Below are 13,564 nucleotides of genomic sequence, written 5' to 3' on the forward strand. Positions count from 1 at the left end.
TGAAAAACAATAAATGAAAATGTACGCCAGATTTCTTTTATCGCATGCTAATTTTCCATGCTTTCTGGTGATACGAATTTCGGATGATACGAATATTTTTGGTGGTCCCGTGAGATTCGTATCACCGAGGTTTCACTGTAGTCAGGAGCTGTGGGAGGCGGCCATACAACCGCGCACTTCACGAGGCTATCCTGAGGTGGGCTTAGGTGGTAGAGGAGGCCTACCGCTAGTAGGATCCCTCGCCTTCTCGCAGCCCCTTTCCCTTAAGATGAGATAAATAAAGTTATTTCTCTCTCTCTCTCTCTCTCTCTCTCTCTCTCTCTCTTTATCGACGATTTAGAGTATTACGCACTCTGAGGCTAGTAAGCCGCCCCAAAAAGGTGTAACCACTGGTGTAACCAATGGTGTAACATGGGATTTTTGGGCGTGCTTAACCGTTGGCACTTGGAATCGTAACCATAGGTCGTAACAATCGAGTACAGAATCAATTAGCAAACAAGCGAACCGCGGTTACGCTTAACCGCGATTACACTGACCGAGGTTTAGGCTGTTTGTGTAACAAGGGTATCAGAAAGTAAACTTCACGAAAGGCGGCCTGCCAACCGCGGCCAGTTGCGAATCGTTGGCACTGCAGATTTTCGTTCAGCATCTCCTTGGAGTGTATCACGGAATGATTACATAGGCGTCCTTTTTGAGGCGTAAATGATTTATTTGTTATTGTCAGCCGGAACAACGCTGGGACTCTCACTTTTGTCACACAGCGTCGAGAAAGAGTGTAGACCGTCGGCAGACCGAGAAGCGCTTGAAGCGTTCGAACAATACAGCGTTGTCCAATACACTGCTTTAATGCTAACGACATTAATGTTGGCGGTCATCGTGAATGGTGTGGGCCGCAACTTTTAATCGATGAAATGGCATCATAAGATACAAGAATTACGCCGCCTTTGAAATGGTTGGTGATTATTACTCAGTATGTATAGCTGTCAGAGTCATTGAACATGTTTTTAAAGAATGGCCACGCTGGACAGCTGGGCGAGTATGGAGGCTGTGCAGAATGGTAGGTAGCCGATGTTGCCTGTGCATTTCGGCTCCATGAGGCAGTGTTTCGCCAGGGTGATGTCATGGTGATGTTTCGTTAGTCGATTACCCCGTACAATAACAAGTGCGTTACCGTAGTAGAGTGCATTGTACACAAAATAATCGAAGATTTTTTAATGGCACGAGCAAGGAGTGGCACGCTTGTGTCTCTTCCAAGCACTTCCGGTCGAGAAGTTACTTCCGGCTTTTCGAATATTCGTGCGGTCACCTAAAAAAAAAGTCAGCTGCTTAACTAGAACAAGTATAGAGGCTTTTCGGGGTAAGATATCTTTTCGGTGTGGTGTTTCCTTGGCTCTAATAGGCAGCGTATCTGCGTGCTTCGCCGCAAATGTCGTCGAAAGACGATAGTCTTCTGCCGGCCGTTTCTTTTCTGCCGGTCGTTTCTGCGCCGTTTCAGCGCAGCATAAGAAGCACTAGCATTTTCAGCGCAGCCTAAGAAACACTAGGATCTTTAGAATTACGTATCTATATATTTTCTAGTAAAGGAACGCACCACCTAATACTTACGTATTGATGTTTGTCTCAGATATGTTTAATATTTGCTTTTTAAAGACGATAGTCTTTCTTGGGGAACTTAAACGCAGAAATTTTGGTCTGTCTTTCTGTCTGTCCTTCTGTCTGTCTTTCTGTTTGTCGGCACGTCCCTCGATTCAGCCACTCAGCCAAAGTTGAACCACTTGCCCGAGGGCCAGCCATCGTGAACGGCTGAATAGGTTCATACTTGTGTACATTGTTGATCAAAAAGCAAACATTACGCATATCTGAGGCGCAACATCACTAGGTAAGTATTAGGCGGTGTGTTCCTTTAAAAGAAAATACATAGATACGCAATTTTAAAGACCTTGATGGTATGCGTTTAACGTTGAGACAGTAACGCGTTTATTAAAAGATTGCCACAGCTGAAGCGATCAGCGGTCCAAGCCGAGCAAGCGCGAGCGCCAACAACAACCGTCTTCGTCGTCTTCTTTCGCAGGCGTTCTTGTCTGCGCCCTACCATGTTACAAATCACTCCCCCGCGGAAAAGGAGCCATCCTGGCCTCCTGGCGACCTAAGGAACAGGTACAACTGGTGGGTCATAATGCGGCTTCAGTCGATCGACGTGAACAGTCTCGCGGCCGCGACGACGGCGGTCCGTAGATGATTGAACAGGCTCATTCATATAATTAACTGGGGATGCTTGACGTAGGACGTGGTAGGGGCCTTCGTACTTAGGCAGTAGCTTTGTGGAAAGGCCAGGAGCGGAGGAGGGAACGCGAAGCCACACCAACGTTACAGGCGAATACGACTGAGGAGGCAGGTTTTCGTCGTGACGGTCTTTCTGGCCCTACTCGCCCTACAATGTTACAACCATAGTTTCTTAAGGTGCGCTGAAAATGCGACTGCGCTGAAACTTGTCTTCCTCCGTGCCCTCTGCACAAGCTCATGTTGTGTTTCGGTTTCGGTTCAGTATTGCATTGTACGAATGACAGGGGGCGCCGCTCTGGCATTCCTGTTTTACCCAGGCGACGTGTAAGTAAGAGAGTTTGTGGAGAGTACTCGTTGAGTGCGGACGTTTCTGCTCCTTCGGCGCATCGCGCCAAACAGCGTGTTCGGGCTGGCCGGCGTCCCCACCGGTCGCGTTGGTCACCGCCGGTCTTCGCCTGCCGCTGCGCCGGGACTACCAGCCCGCAACACAGCACTCGTGTTTCCCGACGTATTGCCAGATGGCGTCCATATCTCACGCAGCGCCTCTTCTATCGTCTTTAGACGACATTTGCAGCGAAGCACGCAGATACGCGGCCAATTTTTTGATCGACAATGTTCACAAGTATGAACACAGCTACCAGTTCAAGATGGCTGGGCGTTCAGCAAGTGCTTAAACTTTGGCCGGGCGGCTGAATCGTGTGACAGACAGACAGACCAAAATTTCTGCGTTCAAGTATCCCAAGAAAGACTATAGCCTTTAAAAGGAGACAGTCCTAGGGTTCTGGTTCACGTTAAAGGAACACTAAAGAGAAACAATGAATCGGTTTAGATCAATAAATTGTGCTCTGAGAACTGTAATGTCGTTAAGTTCGCCATCACAGGTTTGTTAATTGAGGAGAAAATTGAGTTCAAAGTTTCGTTTTTAAGTTTCGCGCCGAAATCTCCCCGCGTGACGTCACGGATTTCAAAGTGTATTTATCGTATTTTGGCGCCATTGGCTCAACAAAATTACCCCAAACTTAGTATGTTAAGTCTATGGCCCCTTCAGAGGACAATGTGCTTCATTTCCACCGATTTGGAACTGCATGGTCTCTAGTAGGCGCCGTCAAAACATGTGACGTCACGGCGAATGGTGCGGAAACTTCAAGATGGCGTCGCCACCCACATATTGTTCTTGCGCGTTTTCTCGCTTACTAAGCGTCTTCTCGCAGCAAGCGTGGTGTTTTTGGTATCGTGAAAGAGTACTCTACTAATATGACAAAAATCGTTTAGCTCTTCAGTGTCCCTTTAAGAGTTATATTGGATACATGTGATATCGGAGCATAACTTAAGAGCCAATTAACTGACAGGATAATTAATGAAAATTAATTCATTGAGTTTATTGAAAGATTGTGCGAAGCTGGGATCGTTGCGGCACCTGGCGGAGCAGGTCTCAACCACGCGCTTCTTTCTACGTGGCCTCTGAGATCCGTTTCGGCAGCACGCGAAACACAATGTTAACCGAAGGAATACAACACAGCTAGGGCACACGAATGCCGACCTGCTAGTGGCGCTATACCAGATGCCTAAGTCACGGACTAGGGTCGCCTCTGGAATTTTCTAAACTTTTATCATCGTACAGATTCCTTTGTAAGTTATAAATGTGGAAATAAATGAAAGGGCAGCTTACCGCTATCCCGCACTAGAGTGTATGGTGCTCTGAATCAATCATCTACCTCATTTTTTTTCACTTGTTACCTAGATCTCCGCTCAGACAGATGTAAGCACTGCAATAGAAGGGCGGACTTTAAACACATTATCTGGGCTTGCCCCAACATCCTGAAGGGGCCAAACAACAGATATATCAATGCGAAGCAGTGGGAGAACGCGCTGCTTAGCTCAAACATCGAGGACCAACTAAAAGTCATCAGGCAAGGCGAAGAAGCCGCTAGGGCCGAAGGAGCAGCCACCTAAGGGAGGGGAGTTTACACTTGCAGTTTCAATAAATGCTGTTTCTCTATCTCTCAAAATGCAGCGGTCACAGTGATGTCGTAGTTGGTTACACATGCATCTATGGACTTATAAATGTAGACTAGAGAACTTCACGTAACGCAGCAAGCCACGGCAAGCGCACTCTTTCTTTTCATTATGCCTGGACGAAATAAGGGGAATAAATAGAGGGGGCCCGTTTTAGGTTAGACCCAACCTTACGAAACAGGTTGTTTTCAATCCAAGTGTATGTAATTATGAGATAAACGTAAAAATAAATAAAGTGAACAGAAAAAGTAACTCACCGCCGGTGGGAACCGAACCCACGTCCTTGGTGTTACGCGTGCGATGCTCTATCAACTGAGCTACAGCGGCTGGAAAAACTTCGCTAGAAAAACCCGTGTCTCAGAAAATGCGGTGTCTGCGTCGGCCGCATTGGTTGTCAGCGAGAAATCTCGATTGATGGAAGGCTGTCAGTCAAGTACTCTACCACGCAGCCACGCCATGGAGTGCTTGAAACTGCTCAGGAAAAAGACCCCATACAGTCGTAATGTCGTGCAAGGAGCCGCGTTGAGATATGTGATATTGCAATACAGAAACGTAGAATCGTACCAGGCGTCTCTACACGTGAAGTGCTCAATGAGTGAGTCGTCTAAAGGCCCCGCATTCATTACAAAGCGCTCCGGCATAATTGATCATCATGATCGGCCACAGCATCAACAGGGTGCGGCTTCCTAGGTTCGCGTATTGTCTTACGGGAGCGTAGTGGGTACTTCGCTACTTCGCAAAATGATGAATTATGGCGTAGTAGCAGTGCTTCAGGCGTTACCGAAAAAAAGTAACTAAATACGGTACTCGTTACGCTAAAGAAAAAGGAACGCGTTACCGCCCTGCGTTACCCTTAAAAAAAGTTAACGCGTTACCGTTACCGTTACCGAAAAAAATTAACGGACGTTACTTCTGCCGTTACCCCATAGTCATAAATCTTAATCAGTGCGTCCTAGCCTCAAGAACCTACAATAGAAACTTGATAAAACTCCTATTTATATGTCACATTAAAGTTGTCGCCCAAACGAAAATTTTACCCGAAAAAATGACTAAATGAGAACGATTTGCACGAATCTGCCGTATCTTCGCAGTACTACAGTCGTCTAAAGTTGCTTGTACAGTTACGTGTGATGGCTTCCAACTCTGGGGCACATGGGGAAGCTATTTTTCGGAATGAGTCATTAAACACAAAGTGACCGATTTCGTCATCAACGCTCTCCGCAATGAAAACATCACTGAATAAACTTGCAGTAATTATGACGGTGTGCTTCTACTTCCAAAATAAATGCGGAAATTTTGGCAACAACAAAGGAATACTTAAATAGCATATGTCTAGGGAAAATTATTTGCGCACATAAACAAGTCTTTTTTTTTTCAATTTGACCTGTATAATTGCCGCAAATATTGCGACAGCGTATGTGAAAGTGTTCAAGGTCGGCCTCGCTTTCTCAGGAGTTCAGTAACCAGAAACGTAGGCGCAGATGGAAATAGCAAGACGCAAAACTAATTTTGAATACGAAGTTTATAAAGAGTGCTAGAGTATTGCAGGGACAGTTTTTTAATGTGACTACAAACCGCTGAATATAAGCAGCAGCTGTGTTTCAATATTTAATCGGACAGCCTGACTCGCTTATTAGCGGATACGTCCGCACCTACGCTAAATAGGAGCTCGACGGACGCACTACGTGGTACTTCTGTATTCACTTTAATTAAGGAAGAGCTGGTGAACGCGCGGAAAGTTTTCCTTGAGCCTGCTCATGACGATGCCATGCGGCATCAAAGGTACCGAGACAGTCGCTCATCTTCAGTTGTCGATTACGTTCAGAAGGCATTTCCGAAGAAGTCATCCTCCTTTGCGCTGCAGAGCTCACGCCGAGTGTTGGTGTCCACAAGCCGAGCAGGTCTCGACAGCTCGCTTTTGACGGTTACGAGGAACTTGAACTTCGATAGCAAGGTAGCCAAAACCATCCATTTAATAAACTTCGGCAATTTGCTCCCCATTGCAATTTCGCCCGCGCAATAAAGGACCCCGTGCGGGGTCGCTTTGTCAACGCTTGGCGGGCCGACAGCAGTCTGCCGCAGCGAAAAAAATAACGTTTGGGCGAGGTCTGAGAAAGGCTCTCCAACAAGACGACTGAATTTTGTGTAAGACTGCGAGGATCATTGGAATTCAAAGTAACGAGTAACGTGACACCTCCCGTTACCAAAAAATGGTAACGAAAGTACGTTACCCGTTACAGTTCCGAAATAGTAACGAGTACGTTACTAAGTTACTGAAAAAAGTAACGCGTCACCATTAACGCCGTTACTTGTAACGCGTTACCGCCAACACTGATGACCTAAAGTCGTCTCTACAGTTACATGTGATGGCTTCAAACTCTGTAGCACGTGGTAAAGCCATTTTTATCAGTGTGACATTAAACACAAAATGAGATTTGAAAGAAAACAACACAAAAACAACAAAATGAAATGAAAGGAAACAACACAACTCTCAGCAAATTTACACTAATTCTGACGGTGTGCTTCTGTACTAACAAGACAGATGCTAAAATAGTCATAAAGAAATTCTTAAACGGCTTATTTCCGGTGAAAATTATTTACACACATATACAATTTTTTTCGCTTTAACCTGTATAATTGCCGCAAAAATTTCGAGCGTTTATGTGAAGGTGTTGAAGATCAGCCTCGTTTGTGGAAAATTTGAATAACTCTAGAAACGTGTACCCGCTGTTGCCGATAGAAAGAAGCAAATTTCATTTTGAAAACAAAGTTAACGCGCCAGATTGCTGCAAGGAGAACTTTCTAATAACTGAAACTTGTAGAATTTAAGCAACTGCGTTGTGAAGCTGTCATCGGAAAGATCGCCTCGCTTCTTAGGGAATACGTCCGCACTGGGCACTCGACGGAATTTAAATGCCTGGCGGGCCGAGAGCAGGCCACCGCTGCGGCAAACGAACGTCGGTACGAGCTCTGCAATAGTGGCGCCTATGAGACGGAGTTTTGTGTAAAACTCCTGGGATAATTGGGGTAAAAAAGTTACGATTAACACCTTACCGAAAAATGTTAACGTAAGTACGTTACCCGTTACAGTTCCGAAATGGTAACGAGTACGTTACTAAGTTACCGAAAAAGGTAACGCGTTACCGGTAACATCGTTACTTGTAACGCGTTACCGCCAACCCTGCGAGGCACTTCACAACTGTACTTGCAGCAGGTAATCAAGGCGAGTTTAAAACGGCCAATGTTACGCGCACAGATGTTCCTTCCCTCGCGGCACGGTGGAACAAGAAGGCGATGCGACCGGGGCCTGATAACGCTGTCGCGTTGCACTCGTAAAGAGCGAAGCTCAAGCGTCCTCCAAGTTTAATCATGGAGAAATAAAGCAACTCTCTGTGTCTGCGTTCACTTCTCCAACATTACGCTTGTGTTTGGCAAGGCTGTCATTACGTAAACACTTTTTGTGTGCGTACAGGCGTGGACGAAGAGATAGGCGTTCTGTATAGTTTTCCTATGACAGGCGTGGGAGTCTCGTTTGTTAACTTCGGTGTTTTTGAAAATAAACGTTCTCTGTCGGCGTTTGTTTTACTCATGAGGTAATAATAATATCTGGGGTTTTTATGTGCCAAAACCACGATATGATTATGAGGCACGCCGTAGTGGAGGGCTCCGGAAATTTCGACCACCTGGTGTTCTTTAACGTGTACTGACATCGCACAGTATGCGGGCCTCCATGTCATTTCGCCTCCATCGAAATCCGACCGCCGCGGCAGGGATCGAAACCGCGACCGTCGGGTCAGCTGCAGCCGAGCACCGTAACCACTGTACCACCGAGGCGGGCTTACTCATAGGCGTAAGGATATACCGTTTTCTATTTGCACGCTGGATCAAACAGCTTGGCTTCTTGGCACTCTGGTCTGTGCTTTCGGCTGCGATGAGTCCAGGAAGCACTTCTGCGCAGGTTACGGCCGGGTGTTGCGTAGACTCGCCGATACCTTCACAAGATCGGACGGAAGCAGAACCGGGACTTGCGTGTGTCACACTCCGGAAACTACACACCACGTCCTCTGCATGTGCCCTCAATACGCGGCTGAACGAACACTTAAATGCGTGGTAGATCATCCGGACGTCCCGGCCCTTTTCAGAGGACAAACTTCTGGGTGCATGACGTAACGTAATTTGAGTCCCTTTTGAAGTTTCTGAGAGAGACAGGCTTAAATACAGCATAGCACATCCTCTAGAGATGCACAGCATACGACATATGACATGTTCTACAGCGCGTGTTCACGTGTAGCACATGTTCTACATCATGAACGAAGGAAGGGGATTTCATGGAGGACTCGTTTTCTTTGCTACGTTTATGTGACGATTACCGCATTACAGTTAAAGCCCATAGTACATGTTCCACAGAAACGCACAGCATATTACAGCACGGCTTCACAGCATAGCACAGGATCTCAGTCACCTGTCATCCTACCTCCCTCTATCTCTAATTCTCCCTTTCATCCTTACTCCGGTGAGCTGTAGCAGACTAAAGACTTCAGACCGAGATCTTCCCTTTTTTCCATTAACAGTTATCTTGGTCTTCCTGGCACAAGAGAGTATTCAGGGGGCAGATTAGAGTATTAAACGCCAGTGTGTGCGTACCGTGCCTTCTCGTGCCCTTGTTTTCCTGCGCTCAGCCTACCCATAGCTGACGGCTGATTCGGCTTGCGAAAGAACATGACGTGGCTGAGCTGCAACCAAACGCGACCCAAATGAGAACCAAAGACAGATGGTGACGTTTCCCATATATTTCCAGCGCCAGGTTTCTGGAAAGTCACGGATTTGGACAGGCTAAATGCCACGTTAGATGTTAAATTAACAATGTGGTACCTCGAAACTCATGACGTCACATTAACACACCAGAACTGAGAAACAAGCGTATAACTTAAAGGAGTTTGTCCTTAATTATGTTCAGTAATTGTCGCAGTTTTCTGGAGAAACCTATAAAAGAAGTGGTTTCAACGAATGATTTGCCAACCTAGATTAATATAATGCTGCTTTTTAGCGTATATACATTTGAACTATTCGTTCGTACAGGCTCAAGACACAATAGTTACCACCGGCGGCCTTTGCGTGGTCAATGGCCCGTAAAGTTGAACTCTCACGCGTCGGACCATCTGCGAAAGTCGTTCCTAAGCGGCACGCGCCGTGCGGCGTTCTACTTTCTCTCCGAGAGTGCACGTGGGCACCGGGTCTCTTGCAGCACCTGGTCAAGGCAAGACAATGGATCCGGGTGCCCGTAGCAGGAGCGAAAGGGAAACCCTTGGTCTCGCACCCTTTTGTACGTGCGCCTTCTACACCGAGGCCGTCTGCCTCTGGCCGGGGCGCTCTACATACCCACTCCTAGTACCAAGCTGTGGCCACCCTGCACCCTAACTTCCCGCCGCCCGATCCGTGCATCCTGTTTTCCATTGACTGTCTCGTCTCGCCAGCACCCGGCAACGAGACAGCCGTAGGCTAGTTTTGGATAAAAGAAAAAAAAAAGTTGATCTCCCCTTTCTTGCCTGCCAGACAGATTGGACTGTCGTCTTCGAAACCCTTCTTTCCCTCACTTCCCATAGCCTGAGTCCCTCATACCCGGCCTCGGAGGTGGTCCTAGTCTAAGAGTAAACAGCGTGGAACGCATAGCAACTGAAGATCGCAACGTCTGGCAACTTTCTTTTTCTTTACAGCCGACGCAGCCGTGTTTACCATTCTGGCCGGCCTCACTTGTTTGTTTCGCCGCGCCGAAGGGGAAGGCACAGCACGTGCACGGGTGAAGAAAGGGGAGAAGCATCCCAGCAGGGCACCCCGCAGTCCCGAGATCCAGGCCAGCGAGAGGCGCGTGGACCAGGTGGACAATGGCGCGAGGGAGCGGGAGAGTTCTCGAATCCTTTTCTTCTGGACCTGCAGACGGCGGCAGACATCTTCTGTTCTCGCGCGTCTGCTGCACCGAGAGCAAAAACGGGCGGCCGGAGGAGGAAAAAGAGGTACGGCCCGACGTGGACGATGAGAAGAAAGGGCGTCTGTAGCCACAGCGAGCGAAGGGTTGGAAAAGGAAGAAGAAAAAAAAAAACGGTGCGCGCGTATAAAATATTACGCGCGCAAGATACAAAAGCGCAGTTTTCGATTTCCAGAGCACGACCCTTTCGTTCGACGTCTTCAGAAAGCCTGGAAGGGTCATCGTCTGGGCCTTCGACCCACCCAGACGCACTGACGCACACTCCTACTATTTGTACTGAGGAAAGTACGGAGGGGGGAGGGGGGAGGAAGGATGTCGGGCGGGTTCTGAAGGGGGTAGCCCCGATGCTGTTCTGAATCGGTTTTCATGGCGACGCACACTTTCCCCGCACTTTTTTTGGGAAGGCCTCCGGCGCTTTTGTCCCACATCCGGCATGCGCGTGGACATTGAGATAAGACGTCGTAAATAATTCCTTTTTCTTTTCAAATTTTGTTATGCCCGTTCGCTCGGCTTTTCCTTCGGCCCCCCACCATTGCCGGAATGGTCGGTCTGTCACGGTCGCCGGCTCGTCGATTCAGGGCACGATACCCACGTAGCCGTCTCCTTCTCATTACCTTCTTTGCATCTCGGCTGCCGACCAGTCGGAAGACGACACTCCTGCGAACAGTATTGCCTTCTGAGCGCCGACAGAATCTCTTCGAGACTGCTGCGGCGATATTTGGAGCGACCTTTCACTTTCCGGGGGCGTTTTCGCCTCCAAACAAGCGCGCGCTTGTTCGTTTTCGTTTGCGTTCTCGTCTGGCGCGCTCTCCTTTTTGTCCACGTCCTCCCCTTTGTGGCCCGTCGCGTTCCCTTCCGCCGGCGACGTCGCACTCTACAAGTCCCGGGGGCCTCACTCGCTAATGGGCGCGACTTCAGTGTCCCGGCAGCTTTTTACTAAAAATGCGGCTCACACACAAATACGGTGTCGGTATATGCTACACGAGACCACTTTCGCGGTCACCTGGCCCGGATGACGAATGTGACAATGTGACCTTCAAGAACAGACTTCGACCATCTTTAGTGTGCACTGGGTGCCTATTTCAAGTATCTTTATTGAATTGCCCTACACGTCTAATTAAATGGGGTGAGGTATTACCCAAGATTTACCTTCGTTGTGGCCTTCGTTTCTTTGCGCAGCTGCTACACACCTTCAAAAAGCAAGCAATCGAGACATATTACCTGCAGTATGCTGATAGACTTCCTCTATAAGCTATATAAACAATATAGGCAATATAGACTTCCTCTGGTTAACCTCCCTCTCTTTCCTTTCTCTCTCTCTCTCTCTCTCTCTCTTTGTACTTGTTTCAGGCCCTTGTAAGATTGTAAAAACCACTTAGATGACATGTGTTCGGTGTCACTTTCACCTTGCTTTCAAGACAGCGCGTCAGATAAGCGTAAGTACTATACCTCGACAGCCAGCAATAGATAACACAGTTCGCAGGCCTTATGCATTCGTGATTAATTTAGCAGTAAAGCCGCAAGATTTCGTTGCTTTTCGAGAAATCAATCGGAAAAATCCGCATATCTAATATACTGCTGCTTGAAGAAGTACCAATTGTTTCCGGCTTATGCTGCTCTGCTTGCAAAAATTACGTGTCGCTGTCGAAAAGATTGCATGAAATTGCCTTGAAATGATTCGTTCGTCACAAAAGTGCTTGTTGTGGAACAGCGCTTGTTAGGAAACTTGTTTTTTTTTTTTCTCTGGCCTACAAACGTATCTCTTCCACGGAAGGCACAGAAGATAGGAATCTATTTTATTTATTTATTTAGAGACACCGTCACCCTCCCTATTCAGAGCTTTTGCAAGAGCGGCTCACTAGTCTTAGCACAAAATGAGATGAAAACAAGTGGCGTGCAATAACAAAGTTTGTACATGGATTGGCATAATGATGTACGCTATACATGAAATTACAGTAGGGAATTAGAGAAGATATAATAATGGCAGCTCACGAACAAAGCCTTTCATCTCGTTTCAGCATTCGACGACTATAGCGGGAAATGACTGCGTTTGTGAATGTCAGTACTGGCGTATAGATGTTCTTCAGTTGATTGTGGCTGTGGCATCGTCTATATATATTTGAAAAAAAAAACGAAAAAAAGAAGCACTGGATGACGCTTGTTTATCATCAGTTACTATAGTCGATAGAGTGCAGCGCAGTTTCATGTAATCAGCGTGCCTCTCAATGCATATGAAGGAAAGAAAAAGAAAAGAAAGATGGCAAACCATGCGCTAGGTCGCGCAATGCTTAAAGACAGCGAAACTGGTCGGTTCTCAAGTTTTGAGGAGGTTTTTGCTAGGTTTTGCTAGGCATCACTAGGTTTTGCACAGACGCGGTGCCCAAATTCCGTGCTCATAAACTCTCGACGAAACCGGTTATCCGCTGAAGCGGCACTCTGCCGGACTTTGCGCTGGAAGTTCTTGACTACACGCAGACCGGGCACGGATTCGCGGCGATTTTGCATATATTCCCTTCTCCGAGCGGCATATATCCTGGCTCTTTCGCTCGCCGGCGACGCTTGGCAGTATACATATAGCTTCTTCGGCTCGACGGGCAGGATGAGCTCCACGTCTCCGAGCATATTCCAGCTTGGCGGCACGTTGTCGTTCTTTATACGCCGCTTCTACCGGAGTTCGTTTAGGTCTACGCATGCCGAAGCAAAGGCGCAGCGGACGCTCCCGACGAGTCGGCGCGGCGCAGCGGTCGCGCGCAGTGGCTAGGCAGGTTGGCGGAGCTTGGCGAAGCTCGGGGGCCATGCTCAGTTGGCCTGGTTGCCATGGCGATGCTAAGTGACGTCATAGCTGGGCGAGATTTTCGATCGAAGAGCACGGTTTTACGGATAGCTTAAACAACTTCGCTGTTAAAAGCGAAGCTTGGCGCAATGCTTGCCTGACGTGCTATCTTTCTTTCTTTCTTGCTTTCTTTTTCTTTCGCATTGCGCAATACTCCCTCCCAATTCTTTCCTTCCTCCATGCCGGCAATTGCACCTTCATCCACGTGCTCAGCAGCGCAACACTTCAGTCGCTACAGGCAACAACGACGGTCATGCGTTCACATTCAGGCAACAATGAAATGGGACATCGTGAACTGACAAGTGACCTCGATAAAAGAGAGATCAGATTGCCATAGCAGAAACGGTTGATCGCCGGCAAGCCCACGATCGAGAGAGCATCAATTATTGGAAAACGGCGCATACAAACACACGTGTGAACAGCGCACCTTCGAAGGCGGCATTTCTGTA

Source organism: Rhipicephalus sanguineus, chromosome 4 (genome assembly GCF_013339695.2).
Source record: "Rhipicephalus sanguineus isolate Rsan-2018 chromosome 4, BIME_Rsan_1.4, whole genome shotgun sequence".
Lineage (NCBI taxonomy): Eukaryota > Metazoa > Arthropoda > Arachnida > Ixodida > Ixodidae > Rhipicephalus > Rhipicephalus sanguineus.